Raw genomic sequence first — 12,608 nt, forward strand, 5'->3', positions numbered from 1 at the left:
CTCTTCATTCGGAGGTGGAGGCATTGATTTGGCAATGGAATGTATGAAGAATCTAAGACAGTTTCAGGTTACGTTTGCAACGGATTGTTCTCAATTGGTGAAGATGGTTTCGGAACCAGAAGAATGACCAGTATTTGAAACCTATCTGGAAGATATCAAGCTTTTACGAAGAAGCTTCTTCAACTCAGACACCATCCATGTTCCCCGAACGGAGAACCAAAGGGCGGATAGTTTGGCACGTAGTGCTAGGAAACAACCGTCTTTCGTCGTTCATATGGATGTGGAGTTGCCGATTTGGCTTACAGAGTCAATATGAGTCTGTGAATGTCTTGCTGTAAAAAAAAAAAAAAAAACAATGCTTTTTACAAAAGCAAAAACCAAAAACTGAAACAAAAACTAAGTTACTAGATTTTTGTTGGGTGGGGGGGGGGGGGGGGAGGAGATGTCTCAACCTCTGTTCTTCCTTACTTTGAGTTCGGCGGCTAGGATGGCGAATGATTGTCCTGGATGTTTCTGTAAAGGAAAGCTTTATGAATTCTACGACTTTATTTACATTAATACAAACGCCCACTAAGATCCCTTCAATGCATCGTTCCGTTGGCGAAATCTCTAATCTCTGTATAAATAGGTTAGTATTTCTCCTCTAGAAATCGCGATCTCTTCATGTAATGTCCCCGATTCTGGATAGGATCGTCCGGACGGACTGTGGTGCGTGGAAATGCACCAGTATGGTCATATGGCCCAAAGACAAGTGTGTCATAGCCTGGAAGTAAGGTTAAGGGCATCAGGAAGCTAAGGCATAGCTAATCCAAGAAGGAGACAAGCTCAAAGGAGCTGGACAAGCGAGCTGGTAGCTGGACAAGATCCAGGTGAAGCTCGATGAAGTGAGTGATCAGAATGGATCATGGGAAAACTAAGTCTAGGTCTGGAAATTGACCAAGGGACTTAGAAGGATTGAAGAAGATAAAGGAAACAAGCTGGACACAGTGTATAACAGCTGGGCGATGCAGTAAGCAAGCTCGACCAGCTAGGTGAAGTGTAGTGCAGCTCAATGTAGCTCACTGAAGAGTGTGTCAGCTCCCTGAGCTAGATGGACTAGCTCACTCAGCTGGGACAGCTGGGGATCAGCTCAACTCAGCTGGACTGAGTGTTCAAGTCATGGGCAGTTGGGCCGGGTCTGGACAGTGGCCGGGCCATGTGGGTGACCCGTGTGTGCCGATGGGCTGGTGGGCTCTTGGGATTGAGCCAGGGGCATGGGCAATCAGTCTGGGCCTTGTTTGGCCTTGTCCAGGAGTGGATTGGCAGTTCCAGGGCGTGTGGTAACTGCCAGAGGCGAAAGGGTGTGATCTGGACCATTGATTTAAATCAATGGCCAGGATTGAAACCGAAGGGATGGAATGGTTAAAAAGTAACCACCCCTTCTTCTATAAAAGGCAGGCAAGTCCGTGCCTTTGCAGGCACACCAGGGGCTTCCTTCTACACCCTGAAACACAAAGAAAACCAGAGAAAAAGAGAGAGAGAGTCGGATTGCTCCATCCAAGATCAAGAGTGGTGTGAAGGCAGCAAAGAGACAGTTTTGTGGGCAATCACAAGGGGAGTTGAGAACGACCCTTTGATGGTGATTGATCATGGATGATCATGTCCTAGGCTTCCTCTGTGCCCTGGGAACACTCTCAAATGGTCAGGAGGGAAGGGAGAAGGCCGGACTCCAGTCTCAATGGCATGAACAGCCTTAAGGGCAGATGTGTGTAGAAAGGCAGTTTCATGGGCACTGAAGGGGGAAATGATGGACGACCCTGTGAGGATGTTTGATCATGGATGATCACATCCTGGGCTTCCTCTGTGTCTTGGGAACACACGCAGATAATCAGGAGAGAAGGGAGAAGGCTAGACTCCACTCTTACAGGCCAAGACAGCCTTGAAGGCGGATGCAGTGTAGAAACTGGTTTCATGGAAGTTCCATGGATGGGAAGTTGGTGCGACCCTTGAATAGATCTTATCAATACTGGAGGTATGTGATAGGACAATGATGGAGGCGTGCCCTGGAGGAGCATGGCCGTCCATGATAAGGGAAGGCACATGATCTAATCAGATCATGTATAAGGTAACCGGTTTTATGATTACCTTTTGAATTACAATTCTGTTGACTGTGGAATTGATCATGGCCAAGTATGGTACGTCCTTGAGGAATATATATATTATGAATGATTATGGTGTAGTCTGTTGGATCAGACTTGATGACACTGAACCATGGCTTGGCCGGTTCAGAAGAACCCTCCATGGCCTTGGTTTGGCAGCTAAGTCCGGATCTCCTACTTCCTGATGGATTTATGGCGATCTGACTTTGGAATCCTCTTAGTGGTGAATTATCATGAATTATCATGGTATTTGGGGATTTTTATCTAATTGATTTCGAGATGGTCAAGGTGGCCGGTGGGGCTGTTCTAGGTCAAGATCTATAGGATCGAGATCGGTTCTTGGAATTCTGACTTGACCATTCTCTTAGTTAAGATTTATCATGAATTATCATGAATCCTAATGAATTTTTAGGGATTGATTTAGAGATGGTCCCTCGGGCCGGTTTGGTTGATCTTGGCCGAGATCTAGGGGCTGGAGGCCGGTTCTGGGAAATCCGATTGGACCATTCTCTTAGTTATGATTTATCATGAATTGTCATGAATTTTAATTGATTTTTGGATCACATTTGAAATCGGCCAGATTTGGGTTTAATGAGAAAATGATCGGTTAGTTATGGAACCAGCCATGCAATGATAGATCCTTGTGTTAGGTTATCGGATCATATGCTTGTGTATTATGAAATGTTTGTCACTTATGATTATTGATCATAAGGAATGTTAGTTATCAACCTTGGGTTGGTAAGCTATGTGCAAAGCATTGGCTATGTTTTTGGAGCAGGTTTGCTTGCGGTCGAAATTGCACCTGAGGGCATATTGGGGTCAGATCCTTGTGTTAGGATATCTGATCATATGTTTGTGTGCTGGAACATATTGTCACTTATGATATTGATCATAAGGAATTGCTGGTTATCAACCTTGGTGTTGGTAAGGCAGGCCGTGTGTGATCTGATCATGGGTAAGGATGGACGACCTGATCCTTGGATGATGGATCAAGGTGTCTGATCTGATTGATCAAAGGATGCACCGGTGGTAAGAGCAACACTAATCAGGTTCAGTGGGACATGGTTCCATGACTGATTAGGAAGTGTGAAGACTCATCAGTTCTGAGTCATGTGGGGTGGTTGGTTGATTGACTCAGGATCTGATGGGCATTGTTAGTCCATGAGCTGGACTTGGTATCATAAGTTGATAAGGCAAAAAGGATGTGGGACAGTGCATGAGCCGGTAAGGGCCAGATGCATGTCCTTAGCTGTTTGAAGACTTCTCAAGGGTTACTTATGTCTGTGGGGATGGTTGGCTGAATGACTAAGTACCCAAGAGAAGAGTTTATGAAGGTATAAGGGAGTTGGACGAGTGGACGGGGAGCTGGGCAAGGCTACCTCGCAGCTCGATCAGCTGGTTTATGAGTTCATTCAGCTAGTGTAGCTGGGCCGATGAGCTAACAAGCTCCGTGGATGTGGCAAAGGTATGATCTAGCAATGTTGCATAGATCTAGATAGAATGGTTAAGTAGATATTATTCCGCTGCGTATGTGTTGTATTGATCTAGCTAGGGAATGACTAAGGTAGTCTTGAGCTAGGATCTGAGTTAGCCCTCGCCAATGGGCGATATTTTAAATAAAGGGCAAAATTTTTAGAGGTTCGGTCTGGGTATGGACTGAGCGACGTGAGGCATCGACCGCGGTCTAGTCGGCCGGGATCGGGTCTTACACTTCATCTCTCTGAAAAAGGCAGCGTCTTGTGGGGTTAACAAGCTGTCCGTCGGCGAGTAGGTGAGGCCAGCGACCATTGGCATTACCCGGAGCAACCACAACTTCAAGCTTTCTGACTATACAATGTCCATACGCTTCTGGGTATTCTCAAACTTTGGATATCAAATTTTTTTTTTCCGTTCTAATCTCTATGGAGGATTGAGGGTGTGATTTGATCATGTGTTTAGATCGATCAATTTTTTTTTCATTCTAATCTCTATGGAGGATTAAGGGTATGATTTGATCATGTGTTTAGATCGGTTATCTAGAATAGCGTTGCCAATATCTGATAAACTACAAGAGTGGTCAGTTCCTTTACTTTTTAGGATAAACTTCTTAAGTTTCTGTAAGAAAAATCACTAACCTAATCCAATTGTACATGTCGTTCTTTGTGAGCACTTGGAAATGTTGAAAAGGCTTCAAAAGAGAGTTTTGTTGCAGAAACTCCAAATCTAATGACCACTTTTTGTGCAAACTGATGAATGTAGAGCTATGGTTACAGCAGGTAGGCTCCCATATTTGATGGTGATTACTGGCCAGGCACATCAAAAGAAGATGGTAGGAAGGACATTAAGTAAGGACTGATCTTTCTGGGAAGGCATTCAAAAATCAGTTGCTAATGCTTAAAGTAATATGTGTTAAGAAATAACTTATAATTTATAGTATCGAGAAATTTAAATAAGAGTAGAATTTGATACCCGTAGAAAGCAAATAACACTAGTATAAGGGAGAGAGTTTATTATAAGGAAGAAGAAAAAGATGTAATGGTTCTTTGATTATAAACTCTTGTTCTTGTTTATGGTGTACAAAAGAGTGAGATGAGTGATGGTATTTATAGTGAACAACAATACATAAAATAACAAAGATGGTGCTTAATTTGGTAAATGAGTGGGTGATCATAGTGTTTGATGAGTAGATGATCATAGTGCTTGAGTTGGTAAAGGAGTGGATGATCATAGTGCTTGAGTTTGGTAAAGAAGTGGATGATCATTTCAATGCTTATCTTATAACACTCCCCCTTGATCATCCATCTTGTATTACGTGGTGCCTCGTTAAAAACCTAGTCATGGAAAACCCAATGGGAAAAACCGTAGTAAAAGTAAAAAGAGTACAACTACGTAAGCTCCCCCTCGAATGAGTAGTCATAGAACCTTTAGAACAATGATAGATTTTCATCTCTCAAATTGTAACATTCTCTTTGGGTGTCTACATTTTGTATGTTCTTTGTTGCCTCGTTAAAACCTTGTCATGGAAAAACCCAATGGGATAAAAAAAAACCATGATAAGGAAAAAGAGTACAACCACACTTACTATCATATTTCTTTCTCTGGAAACAATATCTTCAGGATATGCATTCCAATCAACTCTCTTCAGAGAATTAAGCTTAAGAGAATAAACTCTATTCATTTCTATTATGATATCTAGGGCCTTTAGACTTCTTGTCCATAATTCTCATTTGACTTAGACAATAGTTTATTGGTCTATTTGGATTTCAAACCAAATTTCTTACATATAATCGTATAGAAATTCCTCTCGTACATACGAATTATTCATTTGTAACTATAGAAGTTACTATTATGATTTTCTTTTTTTTCATATGAAATTACATCTTTCAGTAATGAAAAAGATTAATAATTTTCTTAAATAACACTCTTACGTATGGTATTTCAGGACCAAACATATACGAGCGTCTTAAATAAAATACTTTAAGGATCTTTATGATAACATCTCAGTTTTAGATCTCCAGTTTAAAATACATAAAAACAATATAGTATTGTCAAGAGATTTCTTCCAAAATATAATTTTTCTATAACTCTTCAGGAGTTTTGATTATATTCAAATCATGATTCTATTGATTTATAATCTCTTGATAAATACAAATGGATACATTTGTTAATATTTCATATATCCCATAAAATAGTTTGTTTCAATTCGATAGAATATGCAGAGTTCCCGGGAACATGATTTTGATATCATCAATCCTTCATGGATTATACTTTCAGGGATTAACATTTTTCAAGTGGATTGTTTCATTCAAGTTCTTCCTTTATTACCAGACTATAAGGAACTTGAAACTAGTTGCATCTACCACATGAAATTATGTCTCTTCACAATTAATTTCATATTGATCCTTCTTTGTGTGCAACGGTTCATTTACATCTCACTTGTTTTACACATTTTAGTGTATGGACTACTGGTCCAAATACTTCTCTATTTCACAAGAAGTTTATATCTTTGTCTATTGCATCTTTCTGATTTGGCCAATCATTTCTTTGTGTACACTTTTCAATAGACTTTCTTTCATGATCCTCTTTCTCATTTATTATATCAACTGCTACTTTGCATGTATAATATCATCGACGTCAATTTTCTTATCGGTTCCATTTTGTTTCATACATGACATAACTTATTGAGATCTCTTCATTTGTCTCAGGTACCTGAATTTTCGTCAGTCATGTTTAATTTCTCTTCTGGAGATCATACAAAACTATATTGCCTCGTTTTGACCATTATCAATATATGCTCCTTTTCATTTACGAGGATTTATCTTGGGAACCAATCTGTCTACCACGCTGCAGGCGTGACTAGCAGTTTGATATTGTTCTTGTAGAACATTTATTCTTATTGGAGCATTTACAGCTGGTATATGTGACTTGATCACTATATTTATATAGGTCGTGTCTGGCAACTGCTTTAGTAAGTTTTGAAATGAATTATCTTTTGGACTTCTATTTCACATTTTGTTTAGCCCGAGGATCAATGATAATTCATTTCAACTTATTTTCTTTTCCAGCTGTTTATTTTCTCCCCCTTATGTTGGAAGTACTAACTCACTTTTAGAATTCATGTATAGCCTTACTTATATTTTTCGGGGATGGCTCTGGATTCTTAAGTGTCAATAGAGATTTATATCCAACATATATTTCCAACCTCATTTGAAAACACATCTTCATTTGAAGCTCTGTGGCGGAGCAACATCCAACATTCTTAGATGAAAATGATTGGTTTCTGATCCTATACCAATGATGGGGAGAACTAGTGAATATTTATTGGCTTGATGCGAACCAGTGTTGCTCAAAATGTTTAGCACTTATCTCAGTGAATGTGCTATAGTCGTTAAAGACTTTAAGAAGTGAATTCACCAATATTATAAAAATGCATAGTGGGTGATCAGTCCACTAACATCTTCGTTATTTATGCCAATATCTTATTTTGGCTGGTGAAAACCATATTACCCTTTTATCTTATGGGTAAGCAACATATGTCAAATCATTCGGAAGAATCTTCGGGTTCTTATATGACTATGCATATGACCTATATATTCGCATTATTAATGAACCAAAATGGTCTAACTGATTCATGCCAAATGTAAACTTCTAGTTTACTATACATTTATCTTCATTATACTAATCTTTGTGTAGTACAATATATAAGAGGCTGTAGATATTTTCTCTAAAATACTTATACTGCTTTGAGAATTATTTCTCATTGAATGTATATATCATTTCGTTTGCTTATTGTCTCAACATAAGTGTCTCAAAATCTTACGGATTTACTTTGAGAAAAATTCATCAATCTTAGTTTTAGTGTAAACATAATCTTCTGCATGTTTGACTTATCATAAAAAGTGAGATTCTTTAACTCTTCCCCTCGAGATTATAATACTACAGGTTTATCAATCTCGAATGTATCTCATTTTCTTAATCAACAACATATCCTACATGGGTTATGTATTTTTCGTAGATCCTTTTAACTTTTGATACTTATAAAAATACAATACCTTAAGAACTTTAAATTGCATTCTTAAGAACTTTAAATTAATTTTTTATGTGCAGTAATACTATGTATACTTCTGGAGCATCATATATATCCTCTTTTTAAGCATTCTATAAGTTTTTACTACCTTGTATTGTACACACAATAAATTTTCTTTCATCTTCAGATGAATTCATAATTTCTTTTCTTTATTACCATGTTTATTTTCTCAACTTTAAGTGAGAGTATGAGTTCTATAAAGAAACTCTTTGGACCTTGACCTCATTTATGCTCACGTCTAAAACCACTATTTATGAGTTTTTTTAAATGTCATATTCTCTTCAGGAGAATGAATCATAATCAACTAGACGTGATTTATCAATAGATATTTTTCAATATATATGCATCATAAAAAAATTTCTTGAAGAAATTTTACTTTTAAACTTAACATCCAACATAGTTGGCTTTATTTACAGACTTCAGGTCTTGTAATCTTTAAATGCAAAATACAAAATGAGCTTTAGGTAATCACTTCAGGTGATAATACATTTTTTATATATATTATTCTCCAAAACTTATGGATCTTTTAGAGTCAAGCTTTAAACTTAAAATCCTCAATATAAATGGTAATAAAATCAAAATATTTCAAATATATATAAATATGTATTAACAAAGGTGTCTTATTATATCAGAAAATAAATAAAACTTTCATAGTAATTATTATATAGACTATATTATTACTCTCATGCTTTTTAACAAAGTTTAACCTATCAATCAATTTAATGAACAAATTTATATCACTGCCAACTTCATGCAAATTGATTTATCTAATCAAGTTTGTTAAACTTGTATATAAAGCATAAAAATACTTATCTTATAAACAGAAGTATATCGGCGATGAAAGTTTCAGCTGTTCACGTTTCTGAATTGGCTGATAACTTGTACATATCTTTCCGAGAGAATACACAATCCTGAAAACTTTAAATTTTGCTCATATAAACATGGCCATTACATTAGTAAATATCAACATATAATCCAAATTCTTTTATGATATTAGACCAAAGACTAATCGACTACAAAACTAACCGATTACAAATAATTTCTTTTATGATGTTAGACCATGAATCATAAAGTATGTTTCCTTAATACCATTAAACCATGAAGCATATTAAAGTATAATAAGCAAAATTTAATTCATCAAATAACTATTATTCTTACATATAGACAAGCGTTGATATATATATATATATATCATCGTCTAAAATGACTATATATATATATATTTTTTTTTATTTTTTTTTGGAATTTCGCAATTTTAAAATGAACCATTTATTATGAACTTCATAATTTAAAAACCGTTTACATTAATCATACAAGCAATAACAAGTAAATATAACGTAAACAAACATAAGGCGATGTTAATGCCAAAATATTCATCAGTGGTTCCTCCAATAAAAATAAAATACATAGCCGAAAAAATATAAATCGCACATAAAATTAAAGCTAAGCGACTCATCTTCATTGCGATTGAAAAACCGAAATATGGCGATTTGAAAATTTTGAGAGGAGATGAAATGTTTTGGATGAGTGAATGAAGTGAAGAATGAGTTGTATTTATAGATGAAAATACTGTTCATAGCCGTTTGAAAAAGAGAAAAATTTTGAAAATTTTTCTTTGTGACCGTTGGGGTTAAATCGAGTGCACTAAAAATCAGTCTGAAAATATCGTATTAAACGATCAATCAAATCTATTAAATTTCATAAAATTTTGATAAAAATAAAAATTATGGTGAATAAATATTTTTTTGTTATGATAATAAATTATGCGACGGCTCAGCCGGTCAATGCAGAATAATAAATAAATTATACGGCGGCTCGGCCGACCAATTAGCAATAAACAAAATATAAGGTGGCTCAGCCGACTAGTTAACAACAAACAGAAAATAAAGGCGGCTCAGCCGTCCAGTTAACAATAAATAGAATATAAGGCGGCTCGGCCGACCAATAAATTAATTAAAATATTAATAAATAATATAGGCGGTATTCCGGCCATTATAACATAATATAAATAATAGTACATGCGGTATACCGACCATTATAGCAGAGTATATATGATACAATAAATTTTACCGAATTGCAGAACGATCGTGCTGATAACGTGTTAAGAAATAACTTATAATTTATAGTATCGAGAAATTTAAATAAGAGTAGAATTTGATACCCGTAGGAAGCAAATAACACTAGTATAAGGGAGAGAGTTTATTATAAGGAAGAAGAAGAAGATGTAATGGTTCTTTGATTATAAACTCTTGTTCTTGTTTATGGTGTACAAAAGAGTGAGATGAGTGATGGTATTTATAGTGAAAAACAATACATAAAATAACAAAGATGGTGCTTAATTTGGTAAATGAGTGGGTGATCATAGTGTTTGATGAGTAGATGATCATAGTGCTTGAGTTGGTAAAGGAGTGGATGATCATTTCAATGTTTATCTTATAACAATATGTACTTTCTATGAATTATACTATCTTTTTATTAGTTTGTTCTCCTTTTGCCTTTGTTTCCAGCTCGGTGAGACCATTCGAATGAGGACTTTCCCATGGTCCACTTGCAGCCTTCTTACACACATTGCTTATGGTGATGGTATCTGGAATCGTTGGGTCAGTAGTCAGTGAAAACATTTTCAGATTTGTGATAAGTAGGAATTTTCCTTTTTCTTATGTTCTTTGATGTTTATAATTTTTTGTTTAGTTTTTTTTGTTGTTGTATTGCACTTGCACATTAGAATATTATTGATTAATAAAATGTTATCCTCCCTTTCAGGTGTTATGAGGCTGAACAGATGCATGAAGACATGGAAAGTCACATCTGTCTGATCTTCAAGACCAATTCCACTGCAGATTCTTTGCATGCCGACAAATTTGTTGCTCTCGGTAAATCTCGGGTTCATCTGATTTCTTTTTTTCCTACTAAATATGGGCTTTCATTTGGTTTCATTAGTTAGGGCTCCTCTTCTTTGGCATGTTTGTATTTTCAACGGATCAAAGACATCCCACTAAAAAGAGATGTATCTTTTTATTTCTTTAAAGTTTGATAGCATTTCAGCTCTATAAAAAAAGACAGGGAAAGATATCATGTCCCACTAAAAATAGATGTATCTTTTTATTTCTTTAAAGTTTAACAGCATTTCAGTTCTATAAAAAAAAACAGGGAAAAGTATCCTGTTCATTTCAAGGATATGCATGTATTAAAAACCGGCGTCCAGATATATAAAATACTCCAAATTTTGTTCTTTCTGAAGTTTAAAATACTCCAAATTTTGTGATGCTCATATTTCATTCTTGGAATATAATTATTTATTTTATAGTTATGGTTTAACTTTCAAATGTATGATTTTAAATATAAACAAAAGTAATTTAAAAATATATATTATATTTTAACTATGCTTTCACAAACATGAAATTTCTGTAAGTTCTTTATGTTATGGTGCTTTTAAAACTAATAATAAACTTTAATATAAATATAAATCAGTGTTATAGAATAACTTACAAAATCCAATTGAACGACTGATAAAAGATTAATTTTATTTCTTCAAAGAATAGAAATAGATGAAGTCGAAAACAAAAACTTATAGATGTATAAATCTTTATAATTACACATTGTGAATGATATACATGATATAAAAGGAAAACCATTGAAAATACAAGTTAGATCAAATATAAATAAACAAATAAAACATTTTTGGATATTCTCATTTCTAAAATAAAATTATATTGTATAGGAAAATTGGTCAATGGTAATAAAATTATGTTTTCATCAAACTAAAAACCCACAACAAAAAATATAAATAATAATTAAAATAGTATGGTCTCACAACATGTCATATATCAAATAAAAATTAGAATACATCATAGTAAATAGGGAAAATTTGGAAAAATACTCTAATAAGAGATTTTATTTTGAAAACTACACTGCTTTTTAATTCTTTTGAAAACTACATCTATTTCTAAACTAAAAGACTAAATTACCTTTGACCAAAAAAAAACGAGATTACCTAACTAACAAATTACGTTTATTACGTTCACTTGTGATAGATCGGAATATTTCGTGATCGTAATGTACAAATATAATACATAAGACTGGTATAGGTATTTAGATTCGTCTCATATATAAGTTAGAGATCTATTACAAGTAAGAATAAACACATCAAACTTTAGCAATCTTAATAAAGAGAGTCTACGCCCAAAGTGAGAGAGAAGCGGATATCAGAAGCTAAGCTTCCTACCAACAAGGTTAGGCCAGGGCAAATAATCCGGACCCGATAACCCGAACCGAACCCGGTCCGATTAAGCCGGTTCGGGTCGGGTTCGGATCTTGTTCAAAAACCAAATGGGTTTGATTTTTTGGTATAATGGGTTTCGGGTCGGGTCGGGTTTAAACCGAGAACCCGAATGGTTATAACCGAGACCCGATCTTATCTAACCTTGTTTCACTCATCCTTCGATATTTTATTTCCCTATTCGGATAAAGCGAGATTCTTTGCGTGATCTCAACAATTCAATCCGTGAAATCTCTCAATCCCTAAATATTTTCACCCAAATCGTTTCCTTAATCAGATTAGCTGCATATTCTCTTTGATTCTCTTTTGATTTCGAATTTGAAGACCTAATTTGTAGCTCTTATAAATGTCTCTTCAATTTCTTAAACTCGACAACGCAATCTCCCTACTATCATCTTCTCCTTCGTCAGATAATTCAAGCAGCAGCCAGAGGTACTCGTTTTTCACTTTCGGGTTTTCGGGTTTGGGAAATCTCACTGTGTCTCCGGTTAAATACTTTAGCTTTATTGTGTTTAATCTGTTTCTGTGAATAGTTATCGAGTTAAACATGTTTAAATATGCTTCAAGGAAACTCTTTTAATCGGTTTTACATTCACTGTATACGAGTCGTTGTTTTACATGCACT

At 35.3% G+C, this 12,608-nt stretch overlaps 1 long non-coding RNA gene across 1 annotated transcript; it reads left to right on the top strand.

Annotated features, from left to right (window-relative positions):
• Window positions 1–3,858: 3,858 nt before the first annotated feature.
• Window positions 3,859–10,836, top strand: LOC125588991. The gene is made up of 3 exons (XR_007325186.1): window positions 3,859–4,462; window positions 10,212–10,342; window positions 10,468–10,836. It is a non-coding gene; the product is annotated as an uncharacterized LOC125588991 (long non-coding RNA).
• Window positions 10,837–12,608: the final 1,772 nt, after the last annotated feature.

The sequence above is a fragment of the Brassica napus genome, chromosome C6 (genome assembly GCF_020379485.1).
Source record: "Brassica napus cultivar Da-Ae chromosome C6, Da-Ae, whole genome shotgun sequence".
Classification (NCBI taxonomy): domain Eukaryota; kingdom Viridiplantae; phylum Streptophyta; class Magnoliopsida; order Brassicales; family Brassicaceae; genus Brassica; species Brassica napus.